This window comes from Acanthaster planci, linkage group LG07 (genome assembly GCF_054643075.1).
Source record: "Acanthaster planci isolate LZ-2023a linkage group LG07, COTS_SCS, whole genome shotgun sequence".
NCBI lineage: Eukaryota > Metazoa > Echinodermata > Asteroidea > Valvatida > Acanthasteridae > Acanthaster > Acanthaster planci.
The window spans coordinates 9,261,225-9,284,593 of NC_141783.1; the positions used below are offsets into that span (position 1 = coordinate 9,261,225).

Genomic DNA, 23,369 nt, shown 5'->3' on the forward strand with positions numbered 1-23,369 from the left:
TGGAGTATCGTGCTGGGGGCAGTACTCGGGCAAGGGCTTGTCGAACAGCAGCTCACGGACAAGACTCAAGCGGTAGTCGAGGAAGGAGAGGCAGTGACCAACGGCCAGGTACACGGCGTAGCTGTTCACCAGCGTAAAGTCGAGCATGTAGAAGAAGAGCTTGTTTTACCACTTCAGGGACTTGCGAGTAGCTCAATGATTTGCCGCTAGTTGGTCGTTCTTGTCAATGCCCCCCATCAGGGCGTTGTATTCGATGACGCGGGTCGGTTTCTGCTTTTCCTCCCCCATCCTGTCTTGCTTGCCGGAGCCACGGATGTCTGCTGTATGCACGGTGGAGAGCATATGGATGTTGCGCTTATCTCGCCATAGCATGGCCAGGAGAGAACTGCTGACGCCCAGGTCAGCCGACTGGAACGCTGTTTCGCCCCGCTTCGGCTTGATGGACTGCAGGTCTTTCAGCATCCCTTTTCTGTTGGCCATGACGGTGCCGACGACGTTGAACTTCTGGTTGTGAAGTCGTCAAAACAAATTGGGACTGCTGAAGGCCCGGTCGAGGGCAAGGTTGTAGCCCTTGCCGCTTAGGTCGCTCACCAGATCCATCACCACTTGTGTAGTTGCTTGGAGGTCTTTCTTAGTTTGGCCGGTGTAGATTTTGAAGTTATAGCAGTACCCAGCGGCATTCCCGGTGCTCTGGCACAACTTGTACATCTTGATGCTGAAGCAGGCCCTCTTTCTGAGGTTGTAGGTAGCAAAGTGGAGACGCCCGTAGAACTTCAACAGGGAGTCGTTGACAGAAATGTCCCGTCGAGGAACGTAGACAGTGGCAAACTTCTGAGCAAGATGGTCGACGACTGGGCGCACTTTGAAGAGACGGTCATCGCATGGCGGTGTTGTCGTTGAAGTGCAGGGACTGCAGGATGGCAAGGACGAGCATGACGGACGGGAATAGGCTCATCTTCAGTAGTGAGTCGGTGGACCAGAAGCTATGAAGGGTGGGGTGCTTCGCAATGCCCGTCATTATGCAAGGCCCAGAAAGGCCTTCAGTTCTCTAGTGTTCAGATCAGTCCATGATCGCATGTGCGCCGATGTCATAGCGGGCCTCTGCACGGCATACCGGTTGGTCTCTTGCACTATCTTGTTGTAGAGAACATTGTTAAAAACAGATCAAAGGCTTCACTGCAGGTTGAGCTGCGATGCAGGCGGGGATAGACGGCACCACCATTACCAGTGAAGCCGTACTTCAGCGATGTACTGTCTTCATCTGTCCACCGGAATGGTGCGTCACTGCTTCTGGTCGACGCAGCAGTCTGTGCAGGGGACTTTCTCTTGTGCTTGCCGTATACCGCCAAGGGTACATCACTGTCAATTTAATTAAGTTCGGTCACCCCGGCTATTGTCCCCATTCTCTGGCTGCAGCGACCCTTATTGCCTAAGACTAATTTATTTACCTCCAATGATGGCCTCAACTTTTTAACTGACAGCAATAACCTTTTAAAAAAACGCCCAGCAACTTTTTTTTTTTAATAAAGTGCCGATTTCGGAAACCCTGGCCACGAATACAAGGAATATGTCTCCATTATAGGAGCCCCTGACGGCAAGCGGTTAATCAATGCATTTACAATAGTTACAAATTGTTGTTGAGCGTCTAACCTGATGCCTTCAGCCAACACGCTGATTTTTGTTTGTGCTCCTAACAACGCATTAAAGCTCTTATAGATTTGTTAACCTTTGTGATTCCGATGTCAGTGAGCTAAGACTTGTGTAAAATGAAGTCCCACCAGGCCGTTTTAACATTATCGTCTTGTTCAAGCCATATCACTATATAGGTGCTTGGGTGCCCAGATCCTTTTGGTGGATTAGGCACCCCAAATCCCACGTAAGTGGAATATAGATATTTACCATGCATGTGTAAGTCTTGCGTGTCGTAGTTTTTACCTGGAACGGGAATATAACCACTAACACCGCTATTATCATGATAAAAAGCTGTACCGAGACTGTTTGACAAGTTATCTTGCCTTTGTTTGAAAGATCTAGTCGAGATTAAACAAGCAACAAGTATCAACCAACGCTCTGTGGTCATAGTTGGTGTCTAACGGGTTGAATATATTGTCACCTGGTATACATGTAGGTATAGCACAGTCAAACAAGATCTTTCTTACCGTAAAGTACACGTGAAAATTAAACAAAGCTGATACGTATAAGGGTTGGGATCGACAATTAAGTCAAAACCTGCACTACACGCAGTCGTTGCACAATAGACTGCAAAGTTTATCTGATTTTTAAAAAAACGACAAAGAATCTGTACGCCAACGATTTACGGCTTCATCTGTCATTATCCTTGGTAATTTATAAACTGAAGTTATGTAGGGAAACTTGGCCTAAAACGAATTGTCTTTGTTAAGGAGAATAAACAAGTCACTAAAATTAACTCCCATAATTTTAAGAACTAAAAGAAAAAACTAAGTTGTTAGATTTGAAAATAGAGTAGCAAAATATGGAAAAATTTCACAAACCTTTCACTTTACTAAAAACAAGCAAACGTTTCAATTACAAGACTCCATAGATAACTTAAAAGGCAACAAAGCTGTTAGCGTTAAAAAAGTAAGTTTTCACCCTGGATATTTTAACATTACAACCTCTACCGAAATCAACTGGCTAACTCACATTGATGGTAGACCGAGAGAAAGGAGGCCCGCAAGGCAGAAAGAGCGTGAAGGACGTGAAGAGCATGATGTACCACCACCAGAACCAAACCCGATGTTACCACAACTTCCTCAAACAAACACCGGACCTGACAAACAAGATACCGATATGAGTTTTTCAGAATTAATTGAGCTTACAGTGCCATTGTCAGAATTGGAGGCAGACAGTTCGGTTTTGTTTTATAACTTAATAAACGGTTTTATTCGAACTTGCGCGACAGGAAATTAAGAAGAATTTAATAATAACGCTATACAAAAATTAAATGAGCTCAAAAAACAAAAAACAAATTTGAGAATCAACAAAAAAGACTATTGGAAGAAGAATTATCAATTTCTAAAATAAAAGATAAGGCATTTATGTATGTAATGCTTTTAACTCAAGAAAAAAAATCAATATTTACGTAGAAGCCAGTCGCATTGCCTTGAAGTTATTCAAGAAGGATTTGTAGAAGACAATTCAGATGAAAGAACGAGAATAATTAGAAATGCTCAATCTGAACCTAGAGATGCTCTTTTAGTTAGGGGGATTTAATCGTTTAATCATTCAATGGCTTCACACTGGGGCAACATCAGGAGGTCTTTTGCAACCTGGAGAGCATGGTAGCATCGTCATTCCTCTTGGAATTTACGACATTGATTGGTTTGAATTTGCTTAAAATGCAATTCCTGGTGTAAGTTTTAAAGTACATCGAGATTCAAAATTGGTTACAATTATGGTGACAGACATATCTTAGATTGCAGTTGGGTAAAGAAGCTGGTAAGTTGCTCAAAAGATAAGATAATGCATTTTCTTGAAAGCTCTAATTACAATAGATAATTTGTTTTTATCTGTTATTTAAGTTAATTGATCTGGGGTTTCAAAGAAATAGTTTATAAAGTCTAGTTCTCTTTCTTATAGATTTTAGTAGGCCTTTAGTAATCAAGGGATTTTCAGGTAGTTTATTATCATGTCTACACTTTGTATCAGGCATGCATTAATCAATGAGATGAGTTTACTTATTTGGAAGAGAATTGGGAATACTGCAAATTTATTCCATCACAGGCAGCAACGGAATCCCAGTCATCCTAACTAATTCATCTTTACATGTCGGGATGAAGTACTGTATTTCTTTGCAATGTGTGCATATACATGTAGGTTTCTGGTGAGTTTAAGCAAAGTCAAGGCCAAAGAGAATAATTGGAAGGTGATCACTGAAGTCCAATAGAACAATGAAAGTGGAGGATAGTTCAAGTGAAGAAATCATCAATCAATGTTGCTGATTTTCAAGTTATTCTAGTTGATTTATCAATTGTAGGGCAGAAAAAATGAGTATATAAGAAGTTTTGTCACCATTAGTTGCAGCTTGAGTTGCACTATAAAGAAGATCAATGTTAAAGTCCCCCATCAAATAGCATTTCGTTGTTTCAGCTGAACCTTTTTCCAGCACCAAAGCAACTGTGATTCTCTGTATAGGTTCTTCCTCTGATTTCAAACTGAATTAATGTAGGGTTAAATTGACATTATATGATAGCTTTCAACTAGCTCAATTATAACATTAAGCTGGATTAACCCCTCTTTTACCGTATGTAAAATCAGCAAAACTTGGCGTTTTCTGTGTGCTGGTTTCTGTCTCCGCCTGGGCTCTTCACACAAATTTATCAAAATCCACCAATGAGGGCAGCAGACACATCTTGGCAAAAATGTTTTGATGACACATACCATAGACAGGTTTGCCACTTACTGTAACACCAAGTTACCGAGATTTAACTCTGATTAACCTGAATTTTGGAATCCAGGGTGTGAAAGTGTGGATGCGTTCACAGTTAACTAATCAGGTATTTGTCTTGGATTTTGCACGTTCTCACTCGATTTTACCGCGAAAGGTCAATTCCCACCAGAAAACTGGCATATTGCCAAATCCCGCCAACGGGTGACTATTGTTTGCCTCATCTACATGTATTCGTAATGACGGCTGTGTGAGATAGTGTGAATGTCCGTTTTACAGTGAAATTTTAACACAACAGGAATCGTCAGTGTGCTTTAGTACACATGCATGTGCATTATGATTATTTTCAGTGAAACTGACCCTGAACCCCCTCCTCCGTAAAATGACAGGACATTAAAATACACCTACTGTACATTTTAAAATGGACGAGGCTATTTTCATTCATTGGCTGCAGTGCGTGCTCGCAACGAATGGCTTAAGAAAACTTGAGCATGCGCACGGCGATACTATAGTGGCTCTGTCTTAGTCTTAGCTAGTTCCAGCCTTTCGAGGAGACTCCGAGCATGCAGCTCCAGCGATGGCAAAGACTGAGCCCATGTCCAAAATGAGCTTTCATTAGAGGAAAAAAACATCCAAACTAACCGTTTTGAGACACCGAAAGGAGACGAATGAGTTAAGAATGAGAAGGTAAGCGCTCTCCAGAAAAATAAAAAAGAAAGTGTTTCTCTTTTTAACTTTGTTTTACATGTATGTGATCTGTTTCTTGTTTATTGGAACAAAGTATTATAAGTGAGAAAAAATCAAAGTGGACCATTTCTTTAATATCATATTTCCAACTGAATCTTAACTTTCTGTTTTTATAATGGAAAACAGCTGTAAATTAAATCGTAGACAGATTCTAAAAATGTACTTCGCCAAAATGGTTATATGGTTAATCTATGTAGAGTAGATTGTGTATAACTGATTGTTTTGGTGACATTGTGCACAGTGCAGAGTAACTAGGTGTGCAAAATGCATGTTACTTCCAACTCATTTTTCTAAGACTTTACTTAAACCTTGAACTAACAGGTTGTGCCATGTATTTTGACACTTTATTAAGGGAAGTTGGCTCTTTTCTAAGACTTTTCGGTTTATGACCATTTTTGGTTGGGTACAATGGTAAAATCTTTCCTAGACCACTTATTTTGCTTTTGCCAGAAACGTTCATTAATTTGTGTTTTGTGTATAAAGGTTCCTTCGGTACGATTTCCAGGTTCATCTGTGAATGTCCCATTTTGGCAAACAACTGGACAGTTCCACGGTGTCGGACGTACATTTTTGGACACTTCAACAGTGTGTGTTATTATTATTATAATCCTGAAGCAGATTTTGATTTTGATAAAAGACATCAGTTAGCTGGTACATTCATTTATAATAACAACATTCCTCATCAGAGTTATTATCCTTGTAGAAACTGACTCATAACACCATGGTGTCGGACGTACTCAGAGAAAGTTAATTTTTTGAGTTTCCATTTTTGTATCACAAACTCTGTGAAATGCTAGGACCTGAAGAAGTAGTTTTCCTGTCTTTAGTTTTAGCAGACCCTTGTTAATAAACTTCATGGCAAGACACATTTTTATCTTGTTGTGACTTTCAGATAAAGCATTTATTATATGGGTGTCGGACGTACATTTTTGGTGCAGGACGTACACGTCTAAACTGACTTTTCAGAATAGAAGGTACATGTAATCAGTTCAAACCCAAGCTTGTCTCATTTTTCTACCTTCATGAAGACTTTAGTAAACTTTCCAAACCAAATGAAAATGCCAAGCCATACAAAAATCATCAAAAGCAACTAGAAATGAATTGGATGATGGGGCATTCAATTAAACAGTATGAAGGGTAATATTGTCTAGAAGTATTTATGCAAATTTTGCTCATTTAAACAAGTCAGGTACTGTCAAACATTCAAACTGAAAAAACAGTTTTCTACAGTTGACAATCCTTTAGATAAATAAATCAAATTAAAAGACAATTGCATACATGTACCTGTAAGATCTTTTGGTCTTAGAACATGAAATTAAACATTTTTATATGACAAATGCTGCGTGTGTACTAAGCTGCAATTTTAAAGATTTCCAGTTCACACTTCACAGGTTATAGTACACATGTAAAATCCAAAAAGAAGCTAAATAAGTAGATGTATATACCCTTTTAGATGATTGCCAAATCAAAGGAATGGGCTAGCAATTAGGCTGAGAGATTAATCTTTTCACTGAAATTTAAGACTAATGGCATAATACTTTTAAAACTAGTCTTACATTGTATGTTTAATGATAGATACTGTACATGTATATGCCATGGAAAGCATATACATGTACAAGTGGAACACCCCCTTTAATTCCTAAAGCAACACAAAGTGAAACCAATTGATTTTACATGTACCTTGAACAAAGGTATAAAACCACACCTTTGGTTAGTCTTTGACAATTCTTCTTTCTTGATGTGGATTACATGTACACGTATACAACACCTACATGTACATGTAGAACTTTACTCGTCTTCATCAAAGCTCACACTGACATACTTCTGAATACATGCAAAGCACATGTTTATCCACATATGATGTGGAATGGCTTTGGGCCCTAATTATAACCTTATTAGGATGTGTATGTCCAAATAGTCAAATTTATGCAAATTAGTAAAAAACAAAAGTGAAGCCTATTTGGTACTTTTACAAAAGGTTGGGGCCTCATTTCAATTTCAATGCAAATGAGGTGGTAGTGGTTTCTGTACAGTGTAAAAGCATTGCTTTGCCAGCAATGCACGGTTTTGACAGTATTGGAAGTACATGTACAGGGTGTCGGACGTACACATCTGATTCCACAATTTTTGAGTATTTGAAAAAACAATTGGGGGAGTTAAGCTGATGTCTAGGAGGAAGGAACTCATTGTGCTTTGTATTGTAAATTTGGCAGACTTTTGCTGAAGAGTGCACTGAGGGGATAAAAATTTGGTGTCAGACGTACCGGTAAGAAAAGTAAGTGTTATAAAATAATACATTACATAGAATTTCAAAAGGAAAATGAAAATTCATTTCTGTCATTGTTTACTTATTGGGGCACTCTTCAAACGTTAACAAAACTGGAACAAAAAATTACTATCAGGCTAAAAAACAGAAAATCTTTCAGAGGGGAAATATTTCCCCCAATTTCTCGGTTTTTAAAACCAATTTTTCAGTATCATATAAAAGCCAAATTCTTGAATATTGTTAGAAATGAAGTATGTTTCATGAAAGTATACACCATAAGCTTCAAAATGATATATAATTTGTCACATTTGGACCAGTTTGAAATTTTGGCCCAGAGGTTGATGTTTCCGTGGAAATGCCCAACTCGAGAGTACAGAGTCTGCGCAAAGGTCACAATTGCACTGAACATATCTAATATTTGGACCAAAAACTTACTTTCTAATTTTGTTTTTTTTTTCCAGACTTTCTGATAAGGCTATGAAGAAGATTAAGTGGGCGTTAGGACCTTATCGTCAATGGCAAAGTCAGCGCAACCAGCAAGCCAACCCACTGGGGCGGGTGTGTGGAAGGTACAGGTTATTGCGAGACCGTGTGCGATGATCACGGACACTGTGGACTGGGTGAAGAAAGAAGAAAAGGCATTTGGGAGAAGATTGTTTGTGTATTTGAACATAAAAATGCCGGTTTGAAGTTTGTTGATATCAGTGTGTACGTCCTGAGTCGTGCAAAAAGAGGGGCTGTGTGTGCTTATGGAAGTGATTTGAGTACAAATCCGAATAGCTCTTTTCTGAATGGTTATTAGTGGGTGGAGTTGATCGTAGCTTGAGCGTGCCCAGACAATGTTACAATAGTTGTAGTAAGGAAGGATTACAGTATTATAAACGGTAAAGGAAAGAACAGAGCTTGGATAAGACACCTGTCTTCTGTGAAGTGATCTTTCCAATCAAAGAAATGTGGTCATTCCAGTTCAATTGATAGTTGAGTGTCACTCCTAAGGATTTTACAGAATGTACCTGGGGAATGGATGAATTGTTGATGTAAATGGGAGGATTAATAGTCCTCGATCCAGACTTGGTAGAGAACATACATTTGGGGAACTCCACATGTAATTACTCTCCGTGAAGAAGATGTACCGGCAACAACAGTAAACTAAGACCTCTTGGAAAGATAGTCACAAAACCATCCAAGAGCCTGTCCTCTCACACCATAGAATTCTAGTTTAGAGAGAAGAAGGTTATATTGTGTCGAAGGCTTTTGAGATCAATGAAAATTCCTGCTGTGAAGAGTTTATGGGATAAAGAGTTAGAAATGCGATCTGTCAACTGAATGAGAGCCATGTCCGTAGAGTGTTTGGACGAAAACCAAACTGATGTTCCACGAGGATACTGAACTTAGAGAGAAAAGCAGACAATTGGTTGTAGACAAGTCACTCCAGAATTTTTGAAAAACAGGGAAGAACGAAATAGGTTGATAGTTATGAATATCACTAGAATCACCACTTTCAAACATACCTATGACTCTAGCAACCTTCAGATTGAGGGGAACAGAACCAGTTTGAAGAGAAAGATTGAAGATGTGATTGAGAGGACGGGACATAATTGGAACAACACATTTTACTACAGAAACATGAATGTCACCAAAACCACATAGGCCATCAGTGCAACAGTTTGGGATGTTTGCTTTAATGTCCTTCCCGAGAATTCTGTTAATTACTCGCCAAGTATTTTTTACATCATATTTATTTTTTTTTCAAAAGTATGTGTGTGGTAGTTTTTTTGGGTGAGTCGAATGGAAGAGGTCAGGCGATTGTGACAGCTTCTGTACAGACGACCATTGGCTGTGGAGGGGTTGCATAAGTACATGTATCGTGGGTACAGCCTATCTTTGTGATTACAGGAGTTGATAATAGCTTTGGTGATCCAGGGTTGCTTAGTTTTTATTTTTCTTATACATTTTTTAGAGACAAGAGGGAAATGTCGATTGTACTTTTCTGTGAAGAGTGTATGAAAAGTATCATAGGCCATGCCAGCATGCTGGCATTTGTAAACTGCAGTCCAGTCAGTGGATTCAACATCTGTGGAGAAAGAACGCTAAGTGTTAATATTAATGTTTCTTGCAACATAGTTTCCGAGACCAAGGCCGGCTGCTAAAAAAAAAAAGAGGGAGTAATTTGAAACAACGGAAGATGATCAGATATTGTCTGTATTAAAACTCCTTGTTGTTGGTTAATATGTTATCAATCAGAGTGCTGCTATGAGGGGATGTACGAGTGGGTCTGTTAATCAGAGGATGGAAACCGGAGGAACAGAAGGTACATGTATTAACAAAATCATCTGAAGGCTGGTGAATCTTATACTTCAAAAGATCCAGGTTATAGTCTCCCATTATGTAGCACAATTTCCTCTTCGTAGCGACAGTATTCAAACAAAGTCAAAATACTGCTGAAAATTAGCTACAGAGTCGTAGCTGTGACATTTAAGTCCTCCCAAACTCGACAGTTCAGGCAGTCCTTCACAAACATGGATGCTCCCCCTCCAACTTCCTCTGAACGTGAAGTGTGAACCAAGGGGTACTCGGCCACTGAAAATAATATCAGAGGAAAATAAAATCAAACGAAAACAAAGTTCCCTGTGCAGATGCCAAGGTTACTTACTGGTGACTGCAACTGACTGAGAACAGGAGATGGTGAGTAGAGAAGCCTTGAGATGGCATCACATCATCAGATTAAGATTGACGTGGGCCATTGAACCACCAGTTTCCCTCCAATCTTCACCCTTTTCCTGAGGGAAACCGATAACCTGTAGGTTATTTCCACGAGAGAACTGCTCAAGTTTGTTCAACTCTTCGGCATGGTTGGATATGCTCTTTCCAGCTGCAGCTAATCATGTAACAGTCCATTGAAGTGCTTCATCTTGGTTTCCAAGGCATTGATGCGCTTACCTTGGAATTCAATGGACTCATTGATATTTTCCTCAAGCTTTTCAATTCAGTTACGTACATGTACATGTACATGTAAGTCCACCTGACCATCACAAATCTCATTCAATGCTCGTCGAGAGAAACATTCAAACTGATCCATCTGGGTGTCGGAAACATACGCTCCTTTGGTAGGGCTTGGAAACATCAGTGATGGTGTCGAAGGCGACTCATGGCCGCAAGTAAATTTTAGCGTTTTCCGTGGCATGGTGAAACCCAAGTTGTATACGAGGCAGCTGTAGATAATCAGCTGGGGGTGACAGAGCACATGTATATATCAGAATTAGGCAAGTGTGGACTTGTTACAATGAATAGAGTTTGGTCATTATAGTTAGAGCTCAGGCACGAAACGTCTTTACTCAGCCACCATCTTTCATATCATGTTATATTGTGAGGAAAGATTGGTTTTAACTTTGAGACGACACCTACATTTCTTGAAATAACTGTAGAAATATGACTGATGTATTTATTCCAAGTTAAACGGTCATATATACATGTACATACAAGTATAGTCCTAAGAATTTTGTTGTGTCAATTTTTGTTATCTCTCTATCCTCTATAGATTCCAGTTGGCAGGTGGTACTTTGTTATCGCTAAACAACATATAATTAGTCTTGTTTATATCGAATGTTCATTTATTCACTTTAATTCAATCAGATACCTTTCTCATCTCATGATTAACTGTCACAATGTACATGTACATCATGATGACTATAGAATATGTTCCTATATGTATCATCAGTGAAAAGAATAAAGGACAGACTATTTGAAGTTGTATCAAAAACATTAATGTAAACAGAAAAAGGAAGGGGCCCAGACTAGAGCCTTGATGAACACCACACATTATTTAAAGATGATTTAATACCCCTAATAACCACAGATTGCTGTTGATTGGTAAGATAACTTCTAAACTAATCAAAGGCCATCCCCCTAATTCCATAGTATTGAAGTTTGTGCAGAGCATCATGATCCACAGTATTGGAGGCTCTTGAAAGATCTAAAAACACACCAATTGTAGTGGAGGCTATGTCTAGGCCAGTAGCTATCTTATCAACTGAGAAACTGCATGGATAGTTGCCAGATTTGCCCGAAAGCCATACTGATTATCAGATCTATAACTTTATGTTTGTCAAGAAATTCCAAAGATGAAAGTACCATTACTGGGTCGCCATTTTTAAAGCTTGGGTAACTCTAGCAATCTTCATATCGTTAGGAACTACACCACTTGGTATAAAGTTGTTTATGATACACATGTATGTATTGGGGCCTAGCAATGTCACAATTTGTTTCAGTAATGAACTACATGTGCTAACTAAATTAAAACCAAGACTAGTTTTATTAGGTACATGTATGTATAGAAGTTGTTTACAATGTCAATAATCTCTTCTTCTGTAGCAGGAAAGAGAAAAATACATGTACATATAGAATCTGAGTTAGGGTTCGGTAGATAGTCACAGAAATAAAGATCTGAGGTACATGTATATTTGCTGCTTAATTATATTGGCACCATCTATTTTAATCATACTAATTTTGGATTGAGGTATATTTTGGAGTACACTGTCAATTATATTCCATGTGTTTTGTACATTATATTCCCTTTAACATTCCCAAACTGTAAAGTAAACAATTGCATTTTGAGTTAGGGAGGACAATGGTAAATAAATTTTTGTAACATACATACTGAGCTTGATTAGAGTCAGTAGGTCAAGCAATATATTTACCATAAAGCTTATTTTTCACAGCAATAAGACTTGCATAACTAACAGTAATCCAAGGATATTTAGGTGTTAATTTCTTAGATTTATTATTCTCTTTCTTAAATAGGATGTTTCTCAAGACAGTTACTGAAAATATCTATAAAATGAATAAATGACATCCTCAGCATTTAAGACAGGCCTCCAGTCACAAGAAGAAAGATGATCTTTAAAATTCTCTACATTGTTGGATGTAAAGTCTCGGGCTGGACTGTATTGAAAATTACATGTAATACGGTTTACTTTGAGTGGGTGTGAGGTGAATATCAGAAAGTGATCAGATACATGTAAGTCAGTAACAATTATTCCAGATTTTGGTAAGGGAAGGACTGGTATATTTGTGAATATATTTTCATTTAAGGTAGCTGATGGTGATGTCACCCTAGTTTGCATATGAATTAATGACAAACATGAGGAAGTACTAGACATGTACTTGTACATGTAAGTCACATCCCAAAATTCTTGTGATTGCCTACTGCTATCTGAGTTACATGTACATGTAAGTACATTTAAGTTAAAATCATGCAAAACAAAACAATATTTATTTTCATTGCTAAGATGGCAGAACGATGTTGGACAACTACCATAGATAAGAAATACCGTAGATTGAAATCCTCCAATGACAACATTCCTTATGTTGTGAGATGTGAGGATCTCAACAAATATGCATTCAAAAGAGCTGTTACATACATTATTTCACTCAGGCCTGGAGATTTATTGAAGATCAGTTGATGTGGAGAGCAACTCCACCACCAATTCTTCCCTCTCTGTTTTTCGTTTACTACTAGGGTATAACCAGGTAACTTACAAAATTGATTCAGACAAGAATTTGACTTTAACCATGTCTCAGTCAGGCCTACATGTATAACGGAAAGATTATGATTTAAAGAATGAAAGAAATATTGGAATCGGTCAAAATTTTTAGTTAAACTTCATCAGATGCAGAAGATGCAGGAGTGAAAAGTTGTCAGTCAAATCTTGATTTCAAAAAAATCAATGAAATTGTCGGGTGTAAATTTGTAGTATCAAAGTTTTCCTCGTTTTTATTTTTTTAGTACATGTAGCTCAATAGAGCTGAGATTCATAAGATCCAGTAAAGTTTGTAAACTTAGAGGGTGGCACATGTACATGTAGTTAGAATTCATGTCAGAAATTACTGAATAATATTCTTGAGACTCAAAATAACTAAAAGGAAAAATGGAAGCCAAACACTGAGGACAATACAAGCTCCCATCATCATTTGCTAGATTGGAGAAATCAATAAGATTATGGCCAGTACATTTGTGTCCAGAGATTACAGCAGTCACACCTAATACTGTTTGGATTGTTTTACACTGGGTTACAGCATATGCTACAAGGAAATTTAACAGGCATATACATGTAGACACATGCACTTTACTATTTTATACAGGGAAAAGGACTACATTTCATGTACATGTATAACATACATGTATAGGCCTACTCAGGGTAAGAAAAACACAGAACACAATAAGAACAGTACGAAACACAGATAAGAGACCAAAAACCAGATGTATCACGATAGCAAATGAATTAAGAAAACATTGATCACATGATTTGGGACTGACACTCACTGATACACTACGACAATGTACATGTCCATGTACAGCATCCGCAAGATAAAGCTACATGTACATGTACATGTAGCAGTAATTGTTACATAAAATAACCACATGTATCAATACTATTAATCATCGCTACATGTACCGGTACTTGTGAGCCTATGGTGACCACGTGGGTGGGGCATGCTTCCTTCCACTGATGAATTCTACTTTCTTGAGCCTATGGTGACCAGGTGGGTGGGGCATGCTTCCTTCCATTGATGAATTTTACTTTCTAGCCAGCTTGGTATGCTTGCCTCATGACATCCTTCAGGCTTGATTTCTTCTCGATGTCAGCAGCGGGAAGATCTCATATGATACATGTATATATACTACAACTCGCAAGGTTAGACGCGGCTCTTTGCAATATGGCCTGACGCTCAGGTCTGTACATGTATATGACTTTGCCTAGCATATGTCTTGGCTTGTCTGAAGGAGACTTGGATGTTCCAGAGCGGTGTAGATTCTCTATCTCTGGTTCCAAGCCACACCCTTCAGCTGGAATTTCCTTGATCTTCTCATATGGATATGAAGGGGACTCACCAGGAAGCTCCGGGATGCCACCAAAACACAAATTATAACTTCTGGAGTATCACCCCATCCTCAGTGATGTTTCTTTTCTGTTGGGCTTCTTCAATTCTTGAGGAAAGGCTCATCGTTTTAGATTTAGGACTTTGTTTCAGCTTGTTCACATGTTGGAAATCAGCAAACCAGTCCAGACAGATTTACACTTGTACCGTAAGCACCGTTCACAGCTCAAAAATCATGTGGTGTGTCAGGATTGTTTTTGTCTTTTATGGCTGTGTAATCCATGTTTATTATTCACTGGTCATTTGGTAATTGTAAAAAACAAACTGCTGCATGGCCCACCCAGCAAGGACACTAAAGAAAGTATAAGTTTAATGATAACACTCGTTCGCGTGCTGCTTCACGGTTACACGGTTACACTTGAAGATTGATTGAGTACCTGAAAGTGGCGCGAACCCAACTGTCGGGCACTTCAAATTTTCGCTTTTAACGTCTGTGTAAGGAGTAATACATATACTTTACCTGCAATCTCACAAAAGGAGAAATTTAATCAAACTCAACCATTGTCATTCATAAATGTTGATTTCATATACCCGCTACAAACTTTGGGAACAATTTTTCTTTCAGAAGTGCAAAATGAACTCTTTTAAATGCGCCCCAAAATATGTTTTACAAGTTTCAGTTGGGTAAGTGAGTGGAGTCAATAATGAATTGAAATGATCAATTTTTATTGAACTTCTAAAATTTGTTGTGGAATTTTCTGAGATTTTGGTCATGCCATTAGCTCGTCACCCTGCATACGATTCAGGGTACTAGGTGAAGAGCAAATTCACACCAGGCCAATTTACCACACGCCTTGAATATTGAAAACTGAAATACATGTAAATGTACATGTATACTGTACAAGTCTAACATGCATCCTTCGGTTAATGGCAAACATGCAACTTGTCTTGTTCCAAAGCACATTACGATAGGCCTTTGTATAAAGACATGTGTTATCACGAACCAGTTTCTGGTCAGGCAAGGGGCCTGCAAACCTGGGAAAAAGACGCCCACAAGAAATCCATCTACATGTACATGTACATGTACATACATGTACAGTAATAAGGCAATTCTGTGATAACAGAATTACATTTCAAAATAAAATTGACTGTTACATGTGTACATGTATTTTCCCTGTTATGAATTAGTCGTATGACCTTCCTGATTGCAAACACTTAATAAGGTCCGGTTGTAGCCCTACCATCAAACCAGTAATAAAATATTGAGACATCCTACATGTAGAAAGGTCCAAGGCCCAGAATGTTTCAGTAATGGAATTATGTCAGTAAATGAAGCATTTTTTCTATCATAATTTTAAAACAAATTCTATGAAATCTATAACATAGAGGCCACAGGTACCCATTTATCTTTTACCTATAGCTTCAACTTTATAGTAGCAGCAGTGTTAGGGTATTGTTGGAATCATGGAATTCTCGCACCCCCTAGTTTTACTCGTTCTCAGTCCTTGCATTTTTCAGGGTCTCTTATTTAGCTAAGCTATGCCTTATGAACATGTAGCAGAGACGCTAATTTTGTATTAAGTTATTCATGCTGTACTCTGGCGTAATCACGTGTTCATGTTCAGAAACCTCAGAATTTGTACATGTAACTTTCAATCATTCACCACAGATGACCGGGTAAGCACTTTCACACACCCAGCTCTACATTTTGTACACTTGACTTCTTATTCTGTATTTTACCTTTTTACACACAACACTTAGATTCTTGCACACAACTCCAGCAGGAAGTCATGTGACCTTTGAGATGGAAGATTTTCATTGGTTGAGCTGTTCAGCGACGCTCAATTCCTAAGCCTCTAGAGTCCTATAAATAGAGCAGATTTTCCCTAGCTCGTCGGTCAGGTGCGGCGGACCATACCCTTGTTGCAAGAGCGGAACCTAACGTAGTGCGGCGGTTGGACCCTTTCCGAGAAAAGTGCGATAGTAACCATTCTTATGGCAAAGAAATGTAACCATACATGTACATGTATGAATGGCCAGCTAGCTTAGCTTGGACCGATGCGAGCATTGTATAAACTAGCCCAGGGTGCTAGTGAGAGTCGTATCGGCCCGTGACCACTACGTCCGAACCGATTGCCGGGTGAGACACCCCCATGTCCCTCGCCAGCCTTGTCTTGCTAACTAGACGCAGTTCCCCCGTCTCTACGCTGAGCCAATGGTACACACATGTAGTGTGGCGACTTTATCATTGCATTGCAATCTGAGTGGCAGTTCGGTCAGTACATACCGGTGCTGGCCCGGTCCAGCCCTTGCTAGTCACCGTGGTGGTCTAGGACAGCTTCCACCACAGCCTGGCCCAACGAGTGTAGCCTAGCTGTGCGATTGCATTTGAAAGTTAACGCTGCGAAAAGGAATGGGAAAAAAGTGAAAGGAATTTGCATTCGCATTTTGACCACAACTTTTCCCCCTCGCGAATTTGCAGCAAATGGGATGCGAAAGGGACAAACGACGTGCGAAAAAACAGTCACGAAGCACATGAAATGTGTGTATTACAACAAACTTTTAAAACTTGCTCTGCTGTGGTGACATGGGTTATTTGCCCACTTTTTATTTATTCTCGTGGTGTAGTTTGGCACACAAAAAATCAACATTGAACTACTACATGTAGTATTTTGTTACCAGAAGGTTTCTTTCGATTGACAAATCAAATCAACTATTTAAATTGTACGTGTATCTTCATGTAGCAAATATCGTCTTTTCGCCGAATTGTGTTCGGTGTGACATATTGGGTCTGTTTTCACTTGGGTTTCTGATGACATGTTACTTTCTGTGGTCACATGGTTATTGGAAAAAGTCAGCGATTGGACTGTCCATGAATGGGCAAGCAGTAGCAGTCAGGATGTCGCGGTAGGTGTAGATGCAGTGTGTGATTCGCGATGCGGTGCAGCATGCACCAGGTCCCGTGGCGGTTTTTGGAGAGATTTGGTAACATTTTTTGATCGGCGTCACGAAAACGTCGAGATAACAGGATACAAGGCATTTATTCTGAAATCACGGTACATACATCTGCCAATACATCTAAACGTAATTCACATGCATGACGACATGTGGATACATGTACATGTGCACACACGCGGTGCACATGTTGAGCATCCATCCAAGTGGGTTAATTTACATGTAAATGCTACATGTATGTAAAGATGTGTAAGAGAGCGCTATAACGGCAATCTACTGTAATTCAACTGTTCGGTGTTCAGTGCTTGTCTCCAACCTCCACCATAGCCAGCTTTGATTTCTCCTGTCGCATTGTATTTTGCTCAAAACCAAGAAACATACTGTGCTGAAATTTTAATGCCGTCTTCCTCAAATAATCTGAATAATACTGAGAATTGAAGAACTTTTCTCTCAGACTGATTTTCCTCCACTTTCCATATTCAGAGATGGGCATGTTTAAAACCACAGAGAACAAAAACTTCCGGATGTCCACATGTACATGCACAAATACTCCTTAATGAAGAAAGCTTGCAAAATTATTTCCCCACTACCAGAGAAAATCCGTGAAAATATTTTCCCACTTGTGTGAAGAGGTGTGAAAATATTTTCCCACTTTTGGCACACTTTTTCACAATTTGTGAAATGAAAAGGAATTCCCTGGGAAGAGAAAAAATGGGGACAATTTTCCCATTTTGGTGTTAACTTTCAATCGCAATGTACTGTACCATGCCCACTCCATCCCACTTGCATTTCCAATGGTTCTGCCTCTCTACAACTTTGCCTTTTGTGTGTTGTCATTACCAGCACACTGGCGTAAAAGTTGGTACCTTAATCCTGCCCTAACTTACTCTTTATACTGGGTTTTGCGGTTTTTGTCATAAAAAAACACAAGAGCTAGGGGGTTGGGTTGCAGGCTGCCTTGGGCAGTAGCCCACGTTGTTTGCGGCCAGGTAGTCGCCACAGTTGATTGGTTAACAAAGTGAAATGGGTATAGCAGCAGTGACCGGTCAACACAGAATGTTGTAACGTCACCTCCGTAGTATTGACGCAGCGTTTCCTGGGGGCGGGCCTCAGACTGAAGTAATGTTGGAAAGTACTGTTGCCAATAATTTATTTTTCTCATTTACACAAATCCTGAGGGGGTAGGTTATATATCTCCCCACCTTTGGTGGTGGGATGATGGGCCGTGGAATCATGCCACATCTTTTTTTGTGATGAGCAAAAAAGTTGATTTGTAACATGATTTTAATGTGCTATTCTGTTTGACGATTTTATGTACAATGTTTATCATGAACATTGCCCCCATACTACATGGTGTGACATTGATTTATAATATATACTCTTTTCGAGACATGGTCGCTTTTCCTGTATAAACTGCTTTCCCTTTTCTCTTTGGCAGCCGTTTAATAACAAACATCAACAATTATACTGATACAAGAACGGATTCACTAATTAGCCTTGGATGACTGGTCGATGATACAATCGTGCCTGGCATTAATTTTGTTCATTAATTGCAAAACACGTTTCTTATGTTGGTGGGTTGTACATGTGATAAATTATTATCAAAAAATTACTACGCAAAGAAAGAAATTAATTTAAACTAAGGAAGAAAGAAAAATTTGCCAGGAAACAGACTTTTTAAACAACCGTCTATCTACCGGTATATTGCATGGAAAAAGAGAATCAAACCCACATGTCTCGTGGATTGGAATATAAGTGAAATTTTTCTTGTATCAATTATCTAAAGCCGCAAAAGGCCGTCTAAAGGCTCTGTTTCTGCCATACCAAAATATTTGAAATCCGCTGGGGACATAAATTCTATAAAGCTGTATGGGCCTCAGTTATTCATCCCCCAACTATGTATTTGTATAGTCAAAGGTTTTAATGAAGGGTCCAAAAATTTATCAAATAAGCTTTAATGTAAAAGTGTTCTGAATTAAGAGGGACTTATTTCATTCACAGAGCTACAAGAACATCATTCCATTAGGATCTTGCAATGACGATTGAAGACTGTAATTACAAAGGACTAGGACTGAAACTGGCAGTCAAATTTGTTACATTTTGACATCTCAAGTTCTCATTCATCACATGGTTTTCCCTATTGTACAACTCCTGATATTCGGTTTCTATTCATTCAAAAGACCTTATTTATGGAATCTATATGGGATTTTTCTTGCAAAACAATGTTCCAAATTATATATTTGAAATAGGACTCAGTTGACCGGGTCCCCAATTTCAAGAAATTAAGGCTTCCTTTAATTGTGGACAGTTTTAAAGTCCCATTTTCTGTTTAATTGTGTTGAAGTGTGGTTGCCGGTGAAAAAGGGGATGCGAGTGGGCTTAGAAAGGGGTGCAAATTGCCTCGCCGGATTAAGCGCGTCAGACAGAGCTGGTTGGCGGTGAAAAAAAGGGATGCGAGTGGGCTGAGAAAGGGATGCGAATTGCCTCGCCGGTTTGACCGTGTCAGACTGGGCTGGTTGCCGGTGAAAAAAGGGATGCGAATGGGCTGAGAAAGCGATGCTGATTGCCTCGCCGGTTTGACTGTGTCAGACTCGGATGGTTGGCGGTGAAAAAAAAGATGCGAGTGGGCAGAGAAAGGGATGCAAATTGCCTCGCCTGGTTGGCGGTGAAAAAAGGGGATGCAAGTGGGCTGAGAAAGGGATGCTAATTGCCTGGCCGGTTTGACCGTGTCAGACAGAACTGGTTGGGGGTAAAAAAGGGGATGCGAGTAGGCTGAAAAAGGGATGCGAATTGCCTCGCTAGATTGACCATGTCAGACAGAACTGGTTTGCGGTGAAAAAAGGGGATGCGAGTGGGCTGAGAAAGCGATTCAAATTGCCTCACTGGATTGACTGTGTCAGACTGGGCTGGTTGCCGGTGAAAAAAGAGGATGCAAGTGGGCTGAGAAAGGGATGCAAATTGCCTCGCCGGTTTGACCGTGTCAGACAGAGCTGGTTGGCGGAGAAAAAGGGGGATTCGAGTGGGCTGAGAAAGGGATGCGAATTGCCTCGCCGGATTGACCGTGTCAGACGGGGCTGGTTGCTGGTGAAAAAAAAGGGATGCAAGTGGGCTGAGAAATGAATGCGAATTGCCTTGCCGGATTGACCGTGTAAGACAGAGTTGGCTGGCGGAGAAAAAGGGGGATTCGAGTGGGCTGAGAGAGCAGCAAAAGTGAACGCCTTAAACATTAGGTTTTACTGAATTTACATTTCCAAACTAAATTAAAAATTAAACAGAGTTTAAATTGATACATTTTAAACTGCCGTAATCTTTTGGCATTTTCTCTGGATCGGTAGTCACAGTTTCGGGGATCTGGGTTGTCACATTTTTTTTTCAATACCGGTAACTGTCTTATGCAATGACTTGTTGCTTTTCCTCTCTGCGCCTCGCTTTCTGATGTGAGGTGGAAGTGCACCATTTCCAACTTGGAACTCTGTAGCTGTCAAGAATGGCTTGATTATGTTCTATTTCTGCAAGCAGGGGATTGTTGTCGGGGAATTCTCTTGCGGCCTGCTCACCATCACGTGCTTCTCCTGTCCGGAGGTGACCAGCTGATCAGTCTCATTTCTACCTTGTTGTTCTTGCTCGTTTTGTATGTTAGGCGTAGTGTAATTTTCGGCTGGTTTATCATTCATAGGCCTGTCTCGTGGTCGCTATTAAAGTCTCTACCTGCTGGCTCTTTTGAAAATGAAAGAAGACGTATACATCTTGATTTTACAGCATTTCTACGTTGTTTAACGTCTTCTGACTCTGCAACGCTGCTATCGTTCTGGAGGGAATTACCTCCAAACAATCATCTTAGAAAGGCTGTCAGCGATATTGCTCGTCTTTGGCGTTCTTGCCTGAATAAAAAATTTTCCTTTGCAACAAGTCCTTGATTCTGAAAGTGTCAAATGGTTCCAACCTTTTTTTGCGTCGTCTTCGATCTTGAGATGAGATCTTGAGATAATGAGATAAGGAACTAATAAAGTTGGCGTTATAATGTTCATAAATTTCTGTGATCACGGTTTGTAAATTATAAATACAACTAAACGAAAACAAACAGGATGATTTGTGACAAACGAGGTTGGGGCAATCAAGCTGGTTCCAACCTTTTTTTGCGTCGTCTTCGATCTTGAGATGAGATCTTGAGATAATGAGATAAGGAACTAATAAAGTTGGCGTTATAATGTTCATAAATTTCTGTGATCACGGTTTGTAAATTATAAATACAACTAAACGAAAACAAACAGGATGATTTGTGACAAACGAGGTTGGGGCAATCAAGCTGGTGAAAATGTTGGCAGAAAATCCTCGCTGCATGAAGTTTATTTAACAGTAACTGTCCACACCCATGACGAAACATCGTGCATTTACATTTTTTTACAACCGACAGAAAAGTGGAGGGTTAAAACGAGAAGAGATTGAAACAGCCTTCTGATACCATCCTGGTCACCGACATAATCAATGTGCACTGTGAGCATGCATAAACAAATGTACTGTATACTGTGTTCAGCATACTCTGCGGTTTCAGCAGTCACTGACTCTGAACTCCCCTGTGGCTGCCGAGTTAACTGAACGTGGTTTGGAGTAGATACTTGCGGTCTGACAGGGTTTGTGCACAAACCCCTTGTGAAAGGGGTGTTTGTGTAGAAGTATTAAGGTACCAACTTTTACGACAGTGTGCTGGTAATGATTATGTAAAGCTACACCTTCTTCAAACCTACATTGAACTTTGAAGAAAAGAAGTGAGAAGTGAGAGCAATAAACCAACAATACAGTTTGACTGTTACCCAAAGCCCTTATTTCACGTCCACCTTTTAATAAATTGTTGACCCCAAATATCACACCCCGTAGACACTGATAAAGTCCATGCTGCCATCGACATGATATTTGGGGAACGCAACAGTATTAATACGGTTCCCAGGAGCCTGTCTCCGGGGATCCCCCTTTGGGTCAGAGGGGTGAGAGCATTTATGATACCAGTGAAGTTGCTCGTGCTGCGTGTGCGGCTCAAGTTTAGCCCATTCCCCAAAACGGCTGCACCGCAACCAATCAGACGTTGCACACATCATGCTGGCTGGTTGTTTGGGCAAGTTTGCCACACTTCTCCTCTTTCGCCGAGCGTGTACAGTTTGAAATAAAAAAAACGCTTGCCAGTTTCTACCTGTTATTTCCAGCAATTTGACACCTCCATGGCCGTATTAACAGGTGAGGCCGAGGGAAGAAAAGGAAGCACCAGGAAGACCAAGCGGGACGCAGGAAGTCTCTGCCTTCAAGCCAAACCAGGACCCAGTCGCGAGTTTTGTGGAGTCTGCTCGGCCTACAATCCGGCACATCCCGACGGGCGCCCGAGCCATGCTCAAGCACAAGTAGCACCAGTGATGTATCGCGACAGCACCCCCAAGCGGTGGCTAATTATCTATTTATCACACCAGTGAAGGAGATCCGGGAGAGCATGGAGGAGGGCCTCAAAGGCATTCGTCATTTGCTCCCCAACACTATCATCATATGGTCAGACATTCTGTTGCGCCTTTTTTACTTTAATGAGGAACGCCCTGGAATGAGCCAGAGAAATGTCAATGCCCTTAATAAATATGCTCATAGGCTGTGCAGACATCTGGGAAAGGCCCATGCCATAGTTCATTCTGACAGTATCAACCCTAGCCAACACTGCATCTTCTGGTGAGATGGCTTACAGCTAGGCAACAAATTGTTCTGCCAGAACTTAGTTGCCGCTATAACCTTCTTCAAACACAACCCTGAGGCCCTCCTCCACCCACCTCGCATTTCCAAGCCCTAGCATGTGCACCTTTGTCCGTATGTTGTTATTCCCTCGTAAGTGGGGTGGGGGTTGTTACTGGCTTGAGATCAAAAAAGGGAGGGGGGTTGGGCAAGTTCCTAATGTCGGAACTTGTTTGGCTCAAGTCATGTCCTGTTCTGGGCCTAAAATCCCCAGTCGAGGGGTGGCCTCTCCCCCCGTACCTTGGGCGGTTGGGATGGGGGCAAACATTCTGTTGACTTACTGCATACATAGTCTCTTGGTTACTGGCCACCAGTTAAAGGTTTGGCATCTCTTGCCCATTATCTATTTGT

The 23,369-nt window shown here is 40.2% G+C and overlaps 1 protein-coding gene across 17 annotated transcripts in view; it reads right to left on the reverse strand.

Moving 5' to 3' along the window:
• LOC110990166 (uncharacterized) overlaps positions 1-23,369 on the reverse strand; it is a 117,246-nt gene that overhangs the window by 28,022 nt on the left and 65,855 nt on the right. For 11 of the 17 annotated variants that reach the window (XR_015425943.1, XR_015425944.1, XR_015425942.1 and 8 more), the window contains one exon: positions 2,665-2,791. The exons of 2 other annotated variants lie outside the window; for them this stretch is intronic. The gene's annotated coding sequence lies outside the window, so the exon portion shown is untranslated. Of the gene's footprint in view, positions 1-1,899; positions 1,936-2,664; positions 2,792-10,074; positions 10,202-16,587; positions 16,702-23,369 lie in introns of all 17 variants that reach the window. 4 more of the 17 variants (XR_015425949.1, XR_015425946.1, XM_087139159.1 and 1 more) reach the window with 4 other exon arrangements.